This window comes from Heliangelus exortis, chromosome 10 (assembly GCF_036169615.1).
Source record: "Heliangelus exortis chromosome 10, bHelExo1.hap1, whole genome shotgun sequence".
Taxonomy (NCBI): domain Eukaryota; kingdom Metazoa; phylum Chordata; class Aves; order Apodiformes; family Trochilidae; genus Heliangelus; species Heliangelus exortis.
In genome coordinates, this window is record NC_092431.1 from 5,465,240 (window position 1) to 5,488,595 (window position 23,356).

General features: G+C 41.0%; 1 long non-coding RNA gene across 5 annotated transcripts in view; it reads left to right on the forward strand.

Annotated features, from left to right (window-relative positions):
• LOC139800372 (uncharacterized) overlaps window positions 1-22,490 on the forward strand; it is a 39,364-nt gene extending 16,874 nt beyond the window's left edge. For 3 of the 5 annotated variants that reach the window (XR_011727722.1, XR_011727721.1, XR_011727720.1), the window contains exons 3-5: window positions 12,049-12,239; window positions 12,330-12,408; window positions 18,606-19,226. This is a non-coding gene — a long non-coding RNA (uncharacterized lncRNA). Of the gene's footprint in view, window positions 1-12,048; window positions 12,240-12,329; window positions 12,409-14,728; window positions 16,201-16,313; window positions 18,309-18,605; window positions 19,645-22,112 lie in introns of those variants that run through there. The other 2 variants (XR_011727718.1, XR_011727719.1) reach the window with 2 other exon arrangements.
• The last annotated feature ends 866 nt before the right edge of the window (window positions 22,491-23,356 follow it).

Sequence of the window (23,356 nt, forward strand, 5' to 3'; positions counted from 1 at the left end):
TTAGTCTTTCCTGAAAGGAGAAAGTATTCCAGTAAAGATAAAAAAAAGCCCCAAACAACACCCCAGATTGCTGTCTCTCTCATTCAGAAAGCCTCTCCCAGATGGACAGTAAAACAAGAGTTGTCCAGTGAGAACAAGTTACAAAGCCAGAAATGAGTTCAGTCTATTCTAGGCAGTGGGTTTGGCAGTCTCCAAGACACAGAGCAAAGGACCAAGATGAAGAAAAAAGGGGATTTTCTGGATGCAAAGATGTGAAGAATGAACCACGCATGGAAAACCAGAGTATTTTCTCCAGGCCATGTCAGATGCCTGCTCCTGATCTCAGAGGGAAGAGCAACTCTCTTGGTATAAGGGGAAGGACGGGTCCTGTTCGGGGAAGTTGGGGAGATGTTTCTGGAAAGGTTTTATGCTCAAAGAGAAAGAAAAGAAGAAATATGGGTTCACCAACAAGGGGAGAGTCTAAGATAGGTTGGAGCATGCACATGTAAGCACGTCCTGGTGAAGTCACCTCTCTCCAGATTTTGGAGAATCTCTCTTGCCATTCAAGAACATCATCTTAGGCTTTTCTTCTTCCCCTCCTCCTGCCCCCCCATTTCTCTGTGCACATATATTGCTGCCAATGTGCAACTACCTGGGAGTCTCTTCTACATAGACCATCACTTTTTGAATAACATCTGAGCAGAGATACCAGCTCCATCCTACCTTTAAAATTTATCCAAAAGTTCCTGAACAGAACAGTGCATGTACTTTTCTCAAAATGGGGAGGAGATGAGGAAAAGAAATCAGTTGGTATCTCTTCAGATACAATCCAGTTCCACACAAAACCCTGTTACAGTATTCCAGGAAATCACAACAGGCCATAGAGTGCTGTCTGTGCTTAAAATAAAGACGGATTCATTGCAGGTGACTCCTGTTTTCCCACTAGTTTCCAAATATTTTGTTTAGCTACACAAATTCCCTGGAAGTGACAGGCATGTTGGCAGGTCAGAGGACCTGCTGTTGGGTTATATCATTGTTATGAGAGTCATGCTGCTAAGGAGCTTTGAGTTGTACCCCATACTGAGAATAGTCTAAATAATCTGTGACTCAAAGCATCTCTCATCAGGGATCACTGTGAACACAGGCAATTTCAGCTGACCCTAGGAGCAAACACAAACATGTCAAGATCTCAACAGCACCAGAACATTTGTTTTAAATATCCTGAGTGTGAAATCAGGGCGAATGTGCAACATCTATTTGGTAATCATTTTGTTTGCCAGATGTTTCTTTCTCTAATTTTACTGCAGAGCACAGACAAGTGGACGTGTTGGAATTAAAATTATTGGGAAGAGCACAGTAGCCAATTCCTGCTTCCTTGCAGCAGCATCATCATAGTGTGATTTCCCAAACAAAAGCCATTACTCCAGATTTGCATGGGTGTGAGATGTGAATCCAGCCCAGTCTCTCAAAGGAACATCTCTTGCAAACAAATAGATTAATCCACAAGCCCTTTAAAAATTACTTTTGACAGTGTTAGGCCAAGAGAGAGCTCAGCCTGTGAAGCTCTCCTCACTTTCAGGCTGGAGGTTGTGTCTTCCAGAGGAAAAAAGTCAAGTCCACCTGACCACTGACTGCCCCAGGTGTGGAGGCTGACCACTGATCTGCTAAAGCTACCAAAATCCCACAGCCTGCAAAAACTCCCAAAATATGGAACACAAATAGAGAAAACTGCCATTGAAATGAGGCATGGAACTGCCTGGGACAGATCTGTGTGGGACCTTGGCCAGGCCCCTAATCTGTACCCCAGTCACACCTATAATGCATTGCAGGAATTCATACATTAATATAAATCAGTTTTTCAATCAGTAAGGTGTTTTTTTTAATGTTTTACTTCTTTTTGAACAAGAGTTAATTGTCAAGTGTACAACCAATGGGCACATTCAATGTGAAAGCTGAGTAATGCTGTGACCAGAGAAAATATTCTGGTTTTAATGGAGCTGCACATGCTGTGTTCACAGCAAAGGTGTTTTGCAAAGAAACAGAGCTGACAGAGGTTCCTCTTGTACAAAAATATTCAAAGACATTTTTACAGAATTGCTGCTAACATATTCTGTACAGGAACTGGACCAGGAATATTGAGACACAGCTCAGAAAGATAACATGCCTGGTCCCCCAAACTGTCGATATGTTCAGAGCATGGGCAGTGCCAGCTTAAAGAAGAACAAATATTTGCAGTACAAGATTTTATTAGCCAGAAAATTCCTCAAGTTTTTTTTATAGATCATTTTGGCTGATAAAGCAATTCTTCAACTGCAAAGTTTTATGTGAGTGCTTTCAGAAGCACTACTGAGTGCGAGTTCAGGGGGACAGAATTTTTTTCTAAAGGCCAACACCCAGATACAAACAGAGCATTCATTTTTTTAATACATTTTTGTAATTCTTTGTATGTTATTAGTTAGCCTCTTGTGGAGGGATTGGATGTGGAAGGATTTTTAATGGTAGATATGTCCCTCAACCCAAAATCTCAGCTTTTTCAGCTTATTGACCAGAATACTGGGAGGAAAATTGTCTGAACTGTGGAGGGAGTTTGGGTTTGGATTTGAAATTAAGTGAAGGTCCATCCATCAAATATATTCTTTTGTTTACTAAAGGAAACCAAGCTCAAGTCACATCATATTGAACTTTTGCCACATATTCTGTAAGATAAAACTGAAAATGCAAGAAAACATGCCAGAGTAGGAAAATACTTTTTTTTCCTGGTTTCAAAGAGATTTGCTTTGCTTTTCTAAGGTTTGCCCTCTTCAAAGAGTAAGTATTCTGTTGATAAGTGGGAGACTACTAGAAGATAAAGTACACCTTGGCTACACTCACACTATTAAAAAATGTAAATACAATTTGTAAGGGAATCTGAAAATTTCTAGGAATGTTTAAATCCTACAGGAGTCTTAAATTCTCCAGACTGAACTGGGCACGTCCATATGTCTTACTTGGGGATATGCATGCTCCCTTCACCAGAGGAAACCCAAACCAGAATTCAGGAGGCTTTCTTAGCAAATCCCACACACAGAGCTACCCTTAGAAATACCTAAGAAACTAATTTATAGGTTACCCCAGGATATAAATAAAGGAACACACTGATTTTTCCATAGATAGTTAAGTGAAAAAAAAATACTCCACAATTTATTATTACTTTGAGATAATATAAATTACTCTTAGTGTTTGTTGAATGGTTTCACAAAGATGCTCAGTCAAGTAGCTCAGGTTAAGGGCCTTGTCCTCAATTTTAGCAGAGCTTTAGGATGAGAAGCATAAATGCTTCACTAATACTTAAGATGGGATTCATTGATGTGACCATGTTATTTCATATCCATGACCTATAACAACCTTTTTAAAAATAATTATTTTTGTAATAAGCTTGCTGGCTGCAGAGGATCCTACACAACACTTTAAAGAATCTTAACATGAAAATTCAATCAGAACAAGGTAGTTTCTCTTTCCTCCTGATGTTATTTCATGGTGAAGCTGGTAAAATATTTTAAATAATCCATGCACATCCTTTTTTTGGCCCTCACACAGTGCAGCACAAACACTGGCACTTGGTTCTATAACATTTTAGGGATCCCTGAAATGTTGAGATTTTGGCCCTTAGAATTTTTGTGCAAGTTCTTCCTCGGATTTCACTGCTGAGACTCTTGCTCAGTGTTCCAGGCAAAGCACCATGGTCAAACAGCTGACCAGAAGTGCACCCCCCAAATAATCTGTTCAGTACAACTGTCTTGGACTATTAAATTCAACCAGCTCTGAGAAAGGAATGGTAAGATTTCAAAATATTACTCAAAAAAAAGCTGAAAACCTTTGGTCAATTTCTGATAGCCAACATCAGCTCTCTGGTGTAAACCACTGGGTGAAAACTCTTTGCACAAACGTTCACTATGTAGTGAATATTTAGAAATAAGCATTTTGATGGAGTTTTCCCATAAGGAAAGACTTTTTACACAATCAGGAATATTATGCTCCTTCTCTGTGCTAAAGTTGCATGCAGCTGCCAGAAGGAAACCTGTGCAGACTCTGGCATTTACTGACTTTCATGCTTCTGAGAGACAATCTTACAATTACATTCATGTCATTTTTGTCATTTAATACTGTTCCTAGCCCACATAATTGTTGAGGGACTACACAGTGCAATTTAGCATCATTAGGGCAGTTATAGAGCTAAGCCCCAGGAGCAGTCAGTAGGCAGAGCAATACATTTCTTGAGCACCCTCTGGGTTTTGCTTGCAGGTGAAGATAAGGATGCCCATGGTACTGCCAGGCCACAGCAGATCCTCAGCTTTTTATGATGTGGATGCTGCTGTTGAAGGGAGGGGAGAATCTAAACCTATTTCCATCACCCCATAGGTAACCACGTGGGAACTTGGCCTCCAAAGCTGTTACTTGAGTCAGGCTCAAGATCTCACAGAGGCAAGAGACTTCACATATTCCCTCTGCATTTCACATCCATCTGAAATGTATTTAGCTAACTTTTGAGGTACCTTGCAGATTAAACCTTGAACCACAGCTCTAACCTCTCCAGTTTCCCTTCTTCACACAGTATTTGATTTGGATGACATATTTTTACAATATTTATTTTTTTGGCCCATTTTGAAACTCTCATGTTGATGCCACAAGAACTTCAGGCTCCTGTATAGTATTTCAGGCATGGAGGGAAAAAATGAAGAAATAAAGAAAAAGAAAAACCATCCGTCTGTATCCACTTAAACCACATTACAATAAAGCTCAGTAAAGATCTGATCAGCAGTTTTTTTAGCCTGCTCTGATTTAATATGAAATAAATTAGTGGAAAACCTAAAGGATGAAAGGAAATTTTTGCCACTGTTCAAAACAGGACATGAAACCTTTAACATAATATTTACACACATTATGTTAAATACTTTCTGCAAAGTTAAAATTTAGCACTATTGGCTTCAGACAGTCTGGGAAAGACATTTGTTTAGATTTAATAAATCTGATTTGAGAAGAAAAATTTCTGGGGTTTTTGTTTGATTTTTTTCCCCCTAAGTATACCCTAGCATTGGCAGAAAATTCTGATTTAAAAGTATGTAAACATATTAATTAAAAAAAACTTCTGAACACTTAAAAGAGAAGATACAATTTGTATTCTATTTGATAGTGTTTCCATCTTGGCCTTCACAATTCCTATGATTTATTATCTCTGGTGGCCCACAAAGCTTTCAAGAATCTTAAAGCATTACAATTTTAAGTGATCTCTTGCTATATCTGAATGTAGCTTTTTTCTCTATCATTGCCAGCAGACTTGGTCCTGAATTTTCTGACAAAATATTTTACTATTTGGGGAAGAAGGTGTTTGCCAAAAAATATCAAATTGTGCAAAGTGATATTTTCACCAGAAAATCCTGGCTGTCTTTCCCCTGGGAAAATTTCAGTGTCCAGGATAGAGCTGCTATTCAAAATAAGAAGGAGATGGAGTTTTGCAGAAGTCCATAGTCCCCAGCTCAACTCTTTCAGAAAGATTTGGAAAACAAAAGACCTGGAACAAGGACACAACATTAGAATCCCAGAGCCCTAAACCCTGAGTTTTAACCTAGGTGGGGGTGTAAGGCTGGTACAGTTTCAGCTCCATGAGGGCATTTGAAAAACTCCAGAGAACTTTCATAAAATAGGAAAACAGCTTCCTACTGAGCAGCAATTAAAATAGTGCCCAGTCCCATGACCACACATTCTGTTTATTAAGAAAGTTTCTAAGATGTGTCACAGCTCCCAGGCAGAGGTGAGAAAGAAGCCTTAACTTACCCATTACTTCTTTCATCTGGGATTTATCACCCAGCCAGATGACTCTGATCATTAGCACATCAAAGATCTTAAAACCTCCTTCCACGCAAAGAGAGGAACTTTTTTAAGACCATGGTATTTCTAAGATCAGCCACGTATTTGCAGATTTTAAGCTCACATGGAAACTTTACAGTCACCTCCTCTGACATCTGCAGAGCCCAGAGGAGGTTGCCCAGCAACTCCTAAATCAGTCCCAATAAATTGTGGATGACTTGGGCATCTTTCTTGGAATGACATTCAGTCTGATTTAAAGACTATAAGCAATGAAGAATCCAACACATTCTCTGGCAAGTTGCTAGTTACAAATAGGGCAAAATCTCACCAGCTGGGATGGGTGTTCTGGCTGGACTCACATGTAACCTGTATGTTAGATATTCAAAGAAGACCAAACTATTAAATATTCACAACAGAAGTGAGTTATAATTTACTCCTTCCAGAAATCATCAGCCTCTAATGATGAGTCAAATAAGAAACTGGGTAAAACATTCCCAGATTTTATAGAATTTTTCTGAAGTCAGAGTAGGGTGCACAAATACCCCTGTGAGGAGCATGAGATTGTTCACCCAAGACACATCCTTTAATTCTTTTTGAATTCTAAGATCCTAGTTCTCAGAGGTAACATCTATTTAAAACACATGAGCAAATCAAGGCATAAAAAGTCTGTTCTTTTAACTTTGCTCTCAATATTCTGATGCCAGTAAGAGTAGGAGAAAAAGCCTGAGTTACACTGACTCCATTGGATAGAAACTGATTGTATGGCAGGACACCCAAAAGAAAAATTAAGATATTTTACATTTCTGTGGCCCCAGTTATGGTCAATTGCTTTGCTGTCTTCTCAAGGAGAAGTCCTTAGTTAGCCCTATGAAAAACTGAGAGCCATAATATAAACAACATTTCTGTTTATTCTGAAGTCAGAAAAATTATTCCAAGAGAACAGTACATGTGGAATCACAAGCATTATTTACTTATCTTTAAGAGCATTGCTATTCCCAAAACAGGCTGGCTACTTCTCACTTGTCTTGGTCAGTTCCTCTAGCAAACACATCTCATCAGCTTCAGCTAATTCATCACTGTGGTTTGACAATAGTCACTGACTTTCAGTCTAAAGATAAACCATGTTTAAAGGCTCTGTTATATAATATGCAATAAGCCAAGAATAGCTTCCAAAATTTGGAAAGGTAGGGCAGTAATGTTCTGCCAGATTCCTCTCAGCATTTAAACATCATTGTTTACATGCCAAAATGTCCTATAATTACTAATGATTTGTGAATTTTAAGACACATGATATATATCTGAAAACAACTAAGGAAGATAGATCAGAAAAACTTGGCTGTGTTTGTGTTGCTGGAGCTTAAATTCCAGCATGTGTCCTGGCCCCTTGGGAAAAGGTCAGTGTCAGTTCAGAGAGAGTTTTCCTACAGAGGATAATTCTGGAGGGGAAAGAAAGATGTTTCAGAGCCATCTCCAGAACAGATGTGTGAGCAAGCAGTATGGGGAGAAAGAGAAGAGAATGGTAAAAGCAAGGAAAGGGTTTACTGTTTGGTGGAACAGAGCACCCCAGAGGAGGGATGAGACATAAAGCTGAAAATCTAAAAAAAATAAATAAATAAATTGAGAGAGATCTAAAACATTCACAGGAGAGAGGACAGGGGCCAGAGGGGATGTTTAGAGCCCCAAACAGGGCATCAAGGGTGGAACCAGAGCTTTCAGCAAGCTGGAGGCAAAGCATCATCCTCCATTACTCATTAGGTGAGCAAAACCATGGCTGTTTAGAGGGACAAAAAGGGTCAAGAGGACAGATTCATCAGGGAAGGGCCTGCCAAGCCAAAGCAGAAAAAATACCAGCTGTGGTGACAAAGGGCTTCTCTGGGGCCAGTGGGTGGGAGCTGCAGCCACAGCCCAGGTGCTGCTGACCCCAGGGATGCAGCATGGAGGGGAGTCCTGATGGGGCCAAGAATAGTGAGGATTTGGCTGGAAAAGCAGAGCCAGAGCAGGCACTGACCTGGGGGGGAATTACACCACCCCTTTTCTGCAAAATCACTGGGTGCAAAGGATCAGCCTTCAGTTGGCCAAACCCTCAGGTCAGACCAGGGGTTGTAACACTAACAGGATTCCTGTTGCCATTAGAAAAATTGCCATGTATTAGGGTTTTTTTAATTCTTGTTGGCACATGAGAGAATTCTACTGAGGGAACACCCCCTGGCTTCCCTACCTCACCCACATACAATCCCATTTTCACTAAAACAAAGGTGGTGCTCTAAATTTCTGAACTCCTCCAATCATGCATTTAATGACGTTGTTTACCTCTTAAAATTATTTGAACTCATTCCTCTTCAATAGCTACATAATTGTCCTACATATCTAGAACAGAGCAAAACTCTGAAATATGGATGGGGAAAGACACAGGAAGGCCAGTCCCTCAAATCAGATTCTCAGGTGTGCTTCTTCCAGATGAAGCTACACTGGAGGACTGATTTCCCACAAGCTCAGTTGGGAAAAAATGTGAAGGTTCAGAAAGAAAAAATCCCTTCTGAAGGAAGTCTGCAGAGTGGCTCCTTCCATTTGAAGGAAATTCAGAAAAACAAATTTAAAAAAGACCTTTTTCTGCTTGTAACCTACAAAACTGTGCCTGCCACCATTCTGATTAATGAGGTGATTTATATTTGCATTTCTAGATTGATTCCAAATCAATGAATTGATTGACCCAAACACACTTCAGGCACTAACATCTATGGTTTTATGGCTAACTGATAATCTATTACTTCTATCTCAGTACTTCAGAATGAGAAAATAAGGCATGTTAAGACTAAAAGACTACCAGCTACCTTACAGTTCTGGCAAAGGCGTGGCACAGAGCACAAATCTCTTTCATTATTCTGCTGGAAGATTCAATGCTTCACAAGTTATTATCTTTGGTGTATGGATATTTCCATGTCCCTCTAAAGCTGATGGACCTGGTGGCTGTATTTGATTCAGGAAAAACAAGAGCAGAAAAAATGCTATTTTGTTCCTATCACCAATCTTCATGACTGATGTATAAACTCAAATGTCTTTGGTGGGTTTCCCAGGAACTGAATACTCACCATAAATACTGCTCATGGTTTGCTACACCTGTATGTGTCTGCACAAGTGACAGAAGAAATCAGTGGCAGGTAGAAAATACCACAAAGAGCACCTATAAAAAAATAACACTAAAAAAGGGTAGAGTTTCTGGAGAAGAAAAATGGCACAATGAATGAGGACACTGAATCCCATTGTGTCCACCTAGCCAGGACACGAGGTCATTGCTGCAGGTCTCTGTGAACATTCTGCATAAGCAAACATGATTGCTTTCAAAGAATCCCTGTCACTATTTTCTCCTTCCAATGAAAACAATCTTGCACACCAAAAATATTGGATTCCGGGCACGCAAATATCAGCAGAGGAATCAAATTTCCCTGGAGAGAAAGGTTGAGCCACTATCCTCAATCAAACTGGAACCAATAATGGAGGTACTCACAAAACTCAGCAATAGCCAGAAAATAATTAAAACAAGATCTAAACAATTTTTGTAACCCTATAACGAGGAACTGAGTCAAAATCCAATTCCATAGCTTCCCAGAAAGGATAGAAGTATGACCAGTTCTTTGGGGACAGCATGAAGTGTGTTTGAACAGACTGAAAAACTCTGCTGAAGTACAACTGTGACCAGAACTTAAAAAAGAACTTTCTAAAACTGCACTAAGATAAACTAAATATTCATGTAGCAGACACCCTTTGATTATCAATGGCCAGTATTAGAAATTTTAGGCAAAATTGTGACAAATACCTCTATAAGCTGATTCTTCTAACTCTGCTCTGCTACATTCTGGAACTCAGCTGCTAAGTGATGGATCAGCATAATGTTGAGCAATGGAGTATGATGGATCACAGAACTTCTCATAAAAAAAGGGAAGGCCTTTTCATCTGGAAGTTACTAAAACCTTTCAACCAAAACAAGAGCTCAAGGAGCTGGAAAGAAAAACAAATTTAAAAAAAAAACAAACAAACCCCAGCTTGTGAAATAGGTCAAAAGTCTACTAGGATCATCTCAAGGACCTTCATGGAAATACCAAATGAGAGAGAAGACATGTGTCAGCTCAGGGTCAGGCTTTTGTGAAGGTATTCACACCTATCTCACATCTCAAAAGGCTGGGGTTGGTTTTTATGTGCCAGCCCAACCAGAATCACCCTGAGCATCCTGCTTGGCAAGTTGTACACAGCACACCCCACTGCACAGTTCATCTAAATCTGCTTGAGATCTGCCACCAGTCTGAGCTAGACAGATAACAGGTTACAGCTGGATGGAAAGCATGAGAGAAGATCTTAACTAACAGGGAGAAAGCCCACGGAGCAACCTCAGACATGGGCTTGGATTCAGATAAAGCCTTTCAAGGCCTAAGACACTAGCACAGGGGATGCTTGCCTGGACTCAAACATGCCTCTTAAATCAGAGAAAGCCCAGGATACCCCAGGACATGAAAGAAGATCTTGTGGTAGCTCCAGCATTCCAGTGAACAGTCCCTCAGTGAGAGAAGGGTTTGCTGGAATGCAAGGCTGGAAGGTGGTATCCATGAGCCTGGATGGATTGCTCTGTCCCTGGCATGTCTAAAGCAAAGGGACTCTAACTTGGCTTGTGGCACTTCTGAGCTAACAGAGAAACAATGAAACAATTTTTTTTATTATTATTTTTTTTTTGAAAGAGAGTGGAGAGAGGATAAAAATTGGCAAAACCACAAAATTCAGGGAACAGATCAGATCAAAGTTATTGTTATGAAAGTTATTTGTTTCATGGCCAAGACTTTTAGATATCTCTGGCCAGACAGAACATCATGTGTCTCTTCTGAAAGCTTCTCCTCTACCCAGGGAGCTGGACAGAGGGAAATGAAACTTCAGGAAGTAGCTGATTTGAGCAAGCAGTGGGGGTAGACTCACAGAAACCCTCACCCTTGGGAATGGTACAGGATTCCAGCTCACCTTTAGGAATGGGAACACGTTGTCTGTTGTATTGTGTTGGCCTTAGAAATGGAAAATGCCCCAAATGAGGGAAAAGTACAACAGGACAAGACCTATAGGAATTTAAAGTGACAGCTTTTCATCCCAGAGAAAGAGGCTGTCCCACTGGGGAGGCTTGTGGAGCAGGTTTTGGGTGGCTGAGCTTGCCACTATCAGACTTTTTTTTTTTTAATCCAAATTATATCATGAAGTATTTTAAAGTCTTTGTGCAGAACTTGCTATTTTCACTGCTGCTCTGTGATAGGAAAGCCAGTGAGCTGTCAGAAAAGTGAGCACAAAGAAACATAAGTAAGTTTAAAAAGATATTTGCTCTGAAACCCAGTGAGAAATCTCTTCACATACAAAGAAAACGGAGGCTCTCAGCTCTCCAAATATTTTTTCAACATACAGATTTCTGTGGAGTTCTTGGCTTGCACGAGGTTTTGTCTTTACATACAACTCATGGAGAAATATGTGCTACAGACTTTGGTACTGCCAGGTAAAGTAACAATGTCTCCTTGGGAAATTTACTTCCCTGCAGTAAATCAAATTTTACTCCCAGCTCATTCTGTTCATATATTAACACTGTCCTCACACTGTAAGCACTAACATGTGTGCTCCTTGAAAGAAATACAGAAACATGGGCACACTAATACTGGAGATACCCCCTGAGCCTTTTAAAATTTGAATGCAAAGTGTTTTGTCAAGTTTATTAGATTCTGTGAACCTAGAAATCCCACACTTGCCTCTGCACCTGCAATCTGATGGTATAGTAGTAAGGTTCAATAGCAGTTCATCTGGTTACGTGCATCAAACCTCCCCAAAAAAGACTGGGAACAGCATATTCCATTCCTCTGAAGAGAAAAAACACTCCAACATGACAGTAAAATGTATCATGGCACTTACCACAGAACTGTGTAAACTCAGGTCCTTCATAAATTCTCATTTGTGGCTTCTGCAAAGAAACACAGAAGTGTGGATCTTACACAGGACTCCTAGATGGCAAGGCTGAAAAACTGCTCATTTCTGCTGAAGAAGATATTTTCAGTTTATAAAAGGCTTCTACACATTCAAACAGGGAATGATTAGAAAAGGAATTTGCTTGGTGTGGGCAGAGCTATGGAAAGAAGACTTCCAAACCGAGTAAAGTTTGGAAGACAGCTCTGAATGCCATGGGATCACCCAGAAAGATTTTTTTTTTTTCAGGTTTCTGCCACAAGAACCAAGGAGTATCATCTCAGAGCCTGAAACAGATGTACCAGAAAGGAATCAAACAGAGCAGATGTTGCAGGAATAATGGAGACCCAGCAGAGATAGAGCCTTTCCACATGCTGGAAAGGAAATCAGGCAAGAAGAGGATTTGAATGAGATCTGCTCAGATCAGCGGCAGCAAGAATGTAAGCAACATTGTAAATTATAACAACAAGCAACACTATAGCAGCATTGTAATTATAAATAATTAAACCTCTATCTTCTCTAAATCACAGCAGAAACACACTGTGGTATGGAGATGAGCAGCCAGGATCTCCAAATACCCAGCTGCAGAAAACATCAAAAAGACAGTAGGTAAGGAAGGAGGAAGGTAAGGAAAGCTTTGCAGCACACCTGGCCAGACATCACAAAGACATTCTGGGACATGGACAGGCCTGGAAAGGACTTGGGACTCCAAGCAGGGGAACTGACTCAAGTTTTGTCACTGCTGCATCCAGAATAATGCTTTCTGCCAAAGAAATATGAAATTGGCATCTGCTTTTCCTAAGGACAACAACCATGGCTCCCACTTGGGCTCACTGTACAGACCAGAATGCAGCAATGCTCTTGGGATTACACTCTTACCTGAAGGCTACAAAGCTGTCAGGCAGTAAGGAAAACTACTTTTAGTGCCCAAAACAGGCTATAAGGTTAACACACGTGGGAGAGATGTAGAAAAATGTCCATGGGAGTTAAGCCAATAAACAGAGAGAGAGGAGCAAAACCAGAATCCTGCTCTCAGCTCAGACTGTGTTGGATTCTGCCTCTCCAGATCTTCAGAGCATCCTTCAAATCTACCTCACAGAAACCATGGGGCTCACTGCTTAAACCCACTGTTTGCCTTTGCATTTCACACATTAGATTCAGTATAAAAAGATCATCACTGAGGAGGAACTCACAAGCACACATCTGCAATGCCAAGCTCTGTACTCACTCATGTTTCACTGCGTTGCTTCAGCAGGGACTTGCACTCAGCTGCTCAGCCTCAAAGTGATGAAATGAAGTTTTTGTGAGGGGAAGAATTTGCACTGAAACACAGCCTGGGCCTGTGCACGACATCTCCAAGATGAAGACAATTTGATAGGTGGTGCACTGACCACATAGACAGGTTCAAAAGAAATCAGTTTGGAATTCTGGAGGATTTTGAAAGCATTTTTGATCAATGGTATTTGGAAGTCTTAAGAACATTAATTCCATATCCAGTTTGCCAAAATGTCTACCTTAGACATAATTTATGAACATACGTGTCAAGACATACTTAAAATCCTTTGAGAATTCCAAGTATATGAATAACATACACATCATTACTACCTTTTTTTAACATAGCATGGTATAAATCAAGTGAGAGAGCCAGGCTTCCTCAACCAAGGAAAAGCACTATACTTAAAATAACAAAGATAATGTTTATTTATTAATATGAAATGCCTAAAATTCCTATTAAATTCTGTCAAAAGCAATTTAATGGAGCACACTCTCAAGAACTGAAATTAACACACACTTACTGAGGTTAAATCCACCACTTTGCTCTATCTGTAGTCATCATTTGTAAGGTAAAGGTTAAAAATCCTTGGTTTGTCTCCTGATGTTAAAAAATGGAAAAATCACCTGAATGTACCCTCTGTCTTTCCACTCCCTCATTTATCAGCTCTCATGCCAAAGTGCCATAAGGTGTTTATCTGAAAGGCATTTAAGGATGGTGATTTATCAGAAGCACTTGCCCATGCTCTCTTCAATGATGCTTAGCTATGAATCAGGAGGTTTGGGAATTCCCTGTTAGCCAGTTCATGCTATCTGGTGGGGACTGCTGTCAGATGTTGAAAATATTACTCTGGATGGTGGGTAATGGCAGGTGAGGAGATGGCAATGAAAAAGGAGGTCAAAGCCATTTCAATGCTTACAGTAAGTAGGAGAGTTACATGGCCAAAGGCTTGGGATGAGCAGTTATATTGTAAATTAGCTATTCTGAGGGTCTATGAAAGTGCTCTGAGGCTCTATCTAGAACGGACACAATTTAATGATGTTAGGACTAACTTTTTTTAAATTTATTTTTGCAAGCATCTTAGAAAGTTGCCAGGAGTGGCTGAGCCTTAGGAAAAGGAATCTTGAGTATTGTTCCTTAGATAATCATCCAACCAGCACAATCAAAACCTCGGAGTCTTTCTAAGAAGAGTATAAAAGAACTTGTCATTTCCTTGACTGATGCCAGATGTGTCACTCTGCAAAACCTTAACCTCATTCAGACTGGTTTCCTTCAGTCTGCCTCACTGTCATTTCTCTGAACATTTGCAGTTGGATCCCAGTGCCTTTCTTCATAAAAATAATTGCATTTACCTTTCCTATCAGGGAGACCCATTTGACTTTTTTTGGAAGATCCCCATACTACCTTTAGCAGCAGGCAAAGGTCAGTTTTGCTGAAGAAAATTGTTCATAAGGGCTCTTGCTCCAAAAGGGCAATTTTACATTTTTATATGTAAAAAATACATAGCGAAAAATACTAGTGGGTATTTTAAATAAAATAGTGGGTTTTAATAAAAAGAACCTAATCCATCTACATAACAAGCCATTTAAGTAAGCATAGTTATTGACTGAATCAGGGACAGAAAACAAGACTTCCAAGATGCTATTATTCTCCCAGGAGAAACTCCTCCTCTGTCCCTTGCAAGGCAGAGAACCCAAACAAACCTTAGGAGAGCAGCCCTGAAATCCTTTCTTCTTGTGAATCAGCAGGATAGTGGCAGTGGGACCACATTGCTCAACATATCAATCCTCAGAGAGATGCAGATGTCCTTAGGCTAGGACATCTTCTGCAGTTGTACAAAACTGATATTCTGTATTTTTCCTCAGACTCTGCACTCCCAGCTCTCAAACACCCACATTCCACCTTCTGCCTCTTCTACACCCCTTGTTATTCAGCTATCTTACTCTTATTTCCTTCATCATTTAGTAGCTCAAACACTTAATTAAGCATGAAAATATCATTCCAAGCATTGCACAGTTGTGGTGGATCAATCAAAAAAAGACCTAGGACACATCAGTATGTTTGTCATCAGAATAGACAAAGCACCCAGGAGTATGGAAGTGTCTTTCACTTTCTGAGGCTTCACAGTGGTGCTTCATTGATCTTACTCATCCCAAATCACACTTTGATCCATAAGAGTTTCTTTTGCCTTTCAATACTTTAGGAACATCACTCAAACACATTAATTATGGTCATGTTTGCAAAGGACCAGCTGCAGGTGTTGCTAACTCAGCTTGCTGCTGGGAACAGGCAAATCCTCTGGAATAAGTTTCAGTAGAAACAACTAACCCTAAGAACAGCTTACCTAAAAGTTTTAACATCAGATTCTACACAGGAGGTAGAAGGAGCTGACAGCCAATGAAATACACTGGAAACTGAGGGGAAATGTGGGGGTGGAAGAAAAATGGAGTTACTTTGCTGTTCCCTTGAGAAAGTCATTCCATCCTGAATTTCTCCTATGCCATGTCCTTTGTAAGGTTTCAAAGTCAACATTTAAAATATATTTTTAGGATAACCTTGTCTGGAAGTTAAAGCCCTTTGTGGGAGAATAAAAGTAGGACTTCAAAGTAACAAAATGCTAAAACTGACAAGTTGTTTTCAATGGAAGTAGAAACCTGCACAATTTAATACTTTGAAGTGTAATAAGAAGAGAAATGTCACACGCAGAGTTCAATTTCTGCCCATGGAATTGTTCCCCTGATTTAACAAATTCCAGCTTAAATGCTTCCACCACAACTGAAAAATATTTTACTGACCTTGAGCTCATTGTACAGCAGAGGTCCAACAGTATTGCTAGGACTGGGATCAAAGAAGTCGTGGTTTTCAAAGTAGTGATCTCTCCTGATGCGAGAAAAATCCAGCTGGCTAACATTCTGCAAGCCAGAGAAGGCCAAACCTCCTCTTTTTTTGTAGACTATTGCTCAGGATGGCTTTCTACGTGTTGAGAAGTCTCTGGTCTCTCCCTCACTGTGGCACATGATGCTGCACAGTGACCTGATTTGCCTTCACACAGCCATTCACCTACACTTCCCCTTATTGACTTCTGGAGCTATGGCTTTTCTTTAGCAATGAACAACAGTCTTTTACAGGTAACTACATGAAACCAAAGGATTTGTGCTACTTAAATCAAGAACAAAATCTAGTCTAGCTGTAAAGGCTTAAAAAATAGCTTTTTTAAAAAATTATTTTTTCACTAATTCAGGTTTTACACACTTGAGGACCTGGTTTTAACACTCTGGGCATGGGGCAGAATTCTGAATGCTGCCACCACACTGATGCATATCCTGAGACATTGGCCAGGATCTGTCTCCTAAGTTAACACTGAGGTATCACCTTCTCTATGCTGGGTTATTTTCAGCTCTGCAGAGTGGGAAACCACTGTGTTGGATAATAAAATGCCTGCAAGATATTAAATTTTGACCATTGAACCTACCGGTACTTAACAGGGATGTTATGATTAATGTTTATGATGTGTTTTGGAGATGAAAGCCACAGCAAAATGTGATTTATGATTCAGCTGTTGAGCCAGCAGGGCTCACTGGTGGGAGAAGCCTGAAACTGGGATCAGATTTGAGGATGGATCTGCTATTGCCAGCCTGGAACAGCACTGGTTCTTCTTAGTGTGTGATGGCACAGGAGTGCTGCAGGACCTAAACCAGGGTGCTGAGCTCTGTATTTTCAGCCTGATTTATCTGGTATAAGTATCAGCTAAAATGCTATGCTTGAGCCAAGGATGCCCATGTTGCAGTGACAAAAAAACACAGCTCAGAGCATCTGTGTAATCAAGGGGCTGGAGCACCTCTCCTGTTAAATCAGGCTGAGAGAGATGGAATTGCTCAGCCTGGAGTAGAGAAGGTGCCTGGGAGACACCTTCCAGAGCACCTTTCCAGTACCTGAAAAGGCTACAGAAAAGCTGGAGAGGAAGTTTTTATAACCACACGTAGTGGTGTAGAGGTAACGGTTCTAAATTGGAAGAGGGTAGGTGAAGATTAGACATTAGGAAGAAATTCTTCACTTCAAGGGTAGGGAGGCAGTGGAAGAGGTTGCCCAAGGAAGCTGTGGCTGCCCCATCCCTGGAAGTGTTCAAGGCCAGGTTGGATGGGGCTTGGAGCAACCTGGTCTAATGGGAGGTGTCCCTGCTCATGCAGGGGGTTTGGAACAGATGATCTTTAAGGTCTCTTCCAACCCAAAACATTCAAAGATTATGTGATTCCAAGTACACACATTTGAACTCCTACCTCTACCTAAGTTTTGCTGGTCTGGGGGATCTCTTCTGGCTTAGGAGTCAAAAGTACATACCCAACCCTAGGCAGGCACTGGACTGAACATCTCTAAGAAAAAACCTCAGAACCCAGACCATGACAGAGCTTTTTTTTTTTTTTTTTTTTCTTACTAAATATTCACTCCAATCAGTACCTTCCTCTTGGCAGGAGCTGTCAAGATGTAGAACAGCCTGGCTGATAGGGAAAAGGAAGTCATGCTCTACCTGTCCTCTTGGACCTATGCTGCAATAAGGCCCTGTCAACCAAGAGTTACTTGGTCAAGAAGAAAGTGAGGTCTAAACCCCAGATCTTCCCCCTTCCATCTGAGTGAGCTGATCTGTAGGCTACTCTCCACCTTCCTTAGTTGGTCGCTGAGGTCTCAAGCCCCTAATTTCTTTGGCCAAAGCATTCACTGGAGACATGACTGAATAGCTGCAGAGATGTTCAAACTACAGCCAGGACAAGAAACCTGACTGACTGACCCAACACACTGCTAACACAGTACTTGCAATTCCACACACTTGGAAAACAAACAGCAAAATCAGTTTGGTTCTCACCAAGCTTCCTTTGCCCAGATGTCCTGGAATCACAACACAGAAGATACATATATACAGACATTCCCTTCAAAAAAACAGCCTATTGAGGCTTTATCTGAGGAAAGAACTCATATTTTAGGAGAGAAGATGAAAGACCAGGCAAGTTCTCATCTCCCATCTACAGACATTCAGTTTTTGGTGCTCACAACAATTAGCATACCTGTGCTAGGGGCAAGTTACTGCTCTCCTGTGCTGATTTAGCTGTGTCTCAGCTGCTGGGTGGGTGAGCTCCACACCATTTGGCTGTTCTGATTTGCCTGCATTGCCTGCATGTGGAAACCAGAGCCCAGTCAAGTGTGTGAGCACCCATGTCTCTTCCTAATGCATAGTGAAGATGTGGTAAGTGAAGTTTAAGTCCCACTTTTTGCGTGTATCCATTCAGTTTTTGGAGGGTTTTGGTGAGAAGTCTGGCATAAACTACTTGAGTAGAACATAGCAAAGCTACAGGCATGATTGATGTAGGTTGTGACGCCTCTCAAGATGTTTCCCTCTCTCCTGCAATGTCCCAGATATCTTAGCCAAGCAGATGTTCACCATTATGTTGAGCCATGGAAAAATGTAGGATTCTCACTAAGAGAAAAAAAATACTGAACATGGAAGACATTTGAACTATTCTCTGTTTGCTTTGTCTTGCAGCTCACGAGGAATTTGTTTTTTCTGAGTCAGAGCTGGAACTGGAACACAGACACCTCACGTTCTGGAGGGATCTTGCTATTCAGTATCTCCAGCTCTAGCAAAGATGAAGCCTGTGTCCCTCCCTTGCAACACTCCCCTGTTTTTTGTTTTGTTTTGCTTTGTTTTATGTAGAAAAGCAATGCATTTCTGTGAAACAGTCAGAGGAAGAAAGAAGAGACCTTTCAGATGATATTCGCTCAGTTTCTTGTTCAAGTACACTATTGTGGCCAGTGTCTGCAGGAGGAAAGAAGGGTTCAGCTGTTCTTAAGATGCAACAGCTGCCAGCTCCATTGTCTTTCTGAGGATGTTGTTTGTTCCATAATTATATCCCCAGCTCACTCTCAGCCATGAAGTTCTCAATTTCTCGAAGACTTCAAGACTCATTTCTATCTAATAAGAAATACATCCCTTGAAGTTTTCCGGGAAAACTCTTGGTGATAAAAATCCATTATTGTCCATTGTTGGCACTGAATAAAGGCTTTTGGAACATGGCATGCAGCCATTCCCTCCCACCTTTCCTTCCCAATCTCAGCAGTGCCGTCACTGACCCAAATAAATTCATTGTTCCTTGAACAGAGAGAATGAAGTTATTCTGAACTGATAAGACACCTCCCTGACTAGTCCCTGCTTGGACTCTGTTAGAAGAAAGTTGGTCCCCATCTGACTTGGCTCTTCCTCCTGGACTAACCCCAGGTCTTCTCTACACTCCAAGCAATTTAACCTCTTTTCTTCTTTCTGCAGCACATTTACCCGTGAGGCACCGAAGAACAAAAAGCTTACCAGAGAAGGAAGGTCTAAAGAGGTCTCCAAGGCTCATCAGGAGATGTAGTTTCATTTAGCAACACTCTACCTGTTTACACCATGTTTGAAAGACAAGACGGCTGCTGGAATTGCTGCTATTTCAGCCCCTGGTGTGAAAGGCAATGGTTATGGAGTGCAGCTCCTCCTTCCACTTCAAGCCAAGCTTCACTGCTCAGCTCCGTGGTAACCAGAGGATCAGGTACTCCTTGACCTGGCTGCCCATCAGCTTTTCCCTGGGACACCCAGGTCTGGCAATATCCTGGCTCCATCCCTCTTTGCCAGGCCCACGAACACTGAGGGTTGGTACATTTTGTGCAGACTCAGGAAATGGCAGTTCTGCTGGAGGCTGGGGTTTGTGAAACAGACACCTTTTTTCTTCTTTCCCCTTCTCTGAATTTTTTTTTTTTTTTTTTCACTCCCTTCTCCCTCCTCACCCCACACTTTCCCTGGGCCTCTTCCAAGAACAACCCTCGTACCATTCTCTCCCACCAAAGGCACAAAGAGCTTCTTTTACTGACCCACTGGCTGCTCAGGATACAAAGAAGTTAAACTAACAATGTGGCGATGCAAGAGCCCATTGCAGGCAGGTCTGGATGAGTCACAGAAATCAAGAGGAGGAGGGGATTTAAGAGGCCACCTTCCCCTCTCCCCCAAGGCACCATAACTATTTTCTCCTACTACATTTTCCAGCATCCCTGCCATTTCTGCTCCTTTGGAGTACGGTGAGCTCTTGCTTTCTCCCCACAAATGGTATTTATTGCCGGGGTTTATCACTCCTCTTTGGCCAGTCTTTGTGCTTATTACAAGAATACACTGCTTTTAATTGTGGAATTTAACCCCAAAACAAAATACCATCTGAAAAAACACTTGAAGTGCACATTTATTCTTGGGAAGAGAATGATATTCCTCTCTGAAAGTGGTTCTGTTTCTAAGGTCTGCTTTGCATACTGGCTGAGCTCTGGGCAGGTAGAGACGAGAGAAGGACCTGTATGGTGAGTGGCACCATTTTCAGGTACCTACTGTCATATGCCAAGATTTTTAAAAAAGTAAGCTTGAAGATCTATAAATAAATCTGGAATTATTGCATTCACCTGTTAAATAATAATTTTTAAAAATGCCAGTTCCACACTTGGACTCATCCATGGTTAGATGTGGCATTATGACCCTGACATCACCCATCAGAGATTTCTGCCCCTATAGCCAGCCATATCCACCTGGCTATTCTCATCTTTCAGTAAAGTGCAAGAGAACTTTCCACTCATGTCCTGACACAGGCCCCAGTCTTGCTTTGCATCCTCCACTGTGTCTTGTGCCTCAGCATCAGATTGTTTTTCCATCAAGTCTATTTTACTTTAACTAAAATGTTATTCTCATTAAGAAGATTATTAGGAAAGGTCTTCTACTTCTTTTGCACTAAATATAAACATGGAACATGGTATCAACTTTTCACACATCTCAGAGTACCTACAGCATCCACAGCACCTATCCCATTATTTTAAGTCTCACTGAATAAATAATCCCAGGAGTGTGGCAGCCCAGTTGTGTGGGTAGGACAGTCCCCAAGGGCATGGTGGGATAATGGGACCAGAACCATGACCCCACTGGTGTGAGAGCTCACATCTTTGAGAGGAAGCCCTGACTAAGCTGCTGAGCCCAGAGGCTTCAGGAATGTTTGATGGGGATGTTTTCACTCTCCTACACGAGTGCAAAGCCCAAGGAGCTCTGCTTTTTATGGGCAGGTGAGGCACTTCCAAGGGTAATAAAACAACCTGCAAGAACACAGAGCACACATAAAAATGCCCAAACCAGTTTGTCTCCTCCAAATACAAAGATCCCTGGGGATCTACCTGGGGTTTTCTCTGTTGGGGCAGAATGCAGTCTCACCTGGAGGCCAGCTGAGGGTTTGCTACCTAACAGACAAATAACATGTCTGAAAAGAGCCTGTGAAAAGAAAGCTTGGTGCTGTGGGCTGAGGAGGTTTGCAGTTTGCAGCTCTGCAGTTCTTTTTGCATCCACCTGAGGCTGCCCATGGGTTCCTCAGCCACTTGGGCAGAACTTGGTTTCTGCAGCACAAGTCAGACCTGGTCACCCACCACGTGGCACTCTGCCACTTGCCACCAAGACACAGCTCAGTAAAAGGGCACCTGTGTTCTGTCCCTGTGCCCCTAACATGATCAAAATATCACCACCATTATTCTCAATGGGGTCAAAACAATTTTCACATCAGGTCCTGCAAACAAAGCAATCCCATCATCTGCAGGGTAAATATTAACAACCTCTGGCTATTTGAAACCCAATTAAATGCTCTTATGGAATAATTCCTGTGTGGGTAAAACTGGATGCTATTTCTGATGTGTACAAATCTGGATGTACAACTGCTGTGGGGAAAAAAACCCAAACAAATTAAGAAACGAAGCACCAGCCCAAAGCAACCAGTTCTTTATTATTTTCATTTTAAGGATGTAATTTCAGTGCTGAATAAATTTAATGGGCTGGATGGGCTTAGTTCAGCCTACCCTGCAGTTTCAGAACACCAGATAGAGATGATTGTTTGCTGATAGCAGTAACAAAATGTATGAGTTTTTTGTGGTTTGTTTTTTGTTTGTATTTTTTTAAGGGAAGAGACTTAAAAATAATGGTTTTAATTTTTTTTTTTTTTTTTCTTAGCAAACTAGAAAAGTTATTCAAGTTATTCTGAAGTTTTTCTCAATTCGACCTGGAAGATCTTCAGTCATGGCTCAATTCAAATAGGAACTGAACTAAAAAATGCATTGGTTCCTCTCTCTCAGCTTTGCTAGGTAATTTTCTAATAAAGCTGCATGGAAACGGAAGCTCCAAACTTCCACTTTGTGAAGGAGTTTGGAAATTCCAGACATTCTGTCCAGATCAGAGCAAAACCCAAAATATTTTAAGATTCTACATCAAGGAGGAATTATCTTAAATAAGATCTTATTAGTTCACTGAAATATTTCATGTCAACTTTTAAAGACTATTAGTCTGTGAAGTAAAAAAAAATCAGAATAAAAACACATTTCTAAATAAAAATTCAGTGGGCTTCAATTCTAAATGTCCAAACGGAAAGTTTTAAGTCTTTTGTAACATTAATGATTTTTTTCCTTATAGTGTCATAATTGACCATCTCATGCAAAACGCATCCATTTTGAAATCTTTCAGCCTAATTTTGTTCCTTCAGTATTTCTCCGACCAATTCTTCTAAAATAAAAGAGGTTTAATACACACATGTGGAAAGTATTTTCCATGGAAATTAGTGGTGAAGATGTGTGTGATCATCACAGGCTGAGGATAATTAACAACACAGTTGAAGACCTATTTCCCTTATGGCAGCAGACAGGGCACAGACAGCTAATTCAAACACTGAATTAGCTGCACAAAGTTAATGGGACTGCCAGGACCCTTTTCCACCATAAAATGAGGCAGCACGTGTGAACTGTGTTGCAACATAAAACCCCAGGCTCAGAGGATCTGATCTGTGCTCCCACCTCTGCCACAGGACTGGAGGGTGATGTTTTATCCCTGGGGGTGCTACAAAGATGCACAGCCTCAAACCAAGCCTAAGGGCATGGATTATACCAACAGAGAGTTGAAATTTGGCAGAGAAGAGGTCTGAGCACACTGACACAATGCAAGGAGATCACTAGAGAGGGAATAAGCTCCAGCTCAGAGTACACATACAAGGAATATTCACACCCTGAATGAGTGGTATGGGAGCTAAAGCTGCCTGCTGACCTGTTAATCTTCTCAGACTGATACAACAAAAGCAGGGGAAGTGAAATCCCAGCATGACCTATATAAGGCTCTTTTAAACGTACATTTTCCATACTCCAGCTTCTATTACAGACCAGTTAATCAATGGAAACATTGTGCTGGCATCTGTGTGTAAAATCTAGATC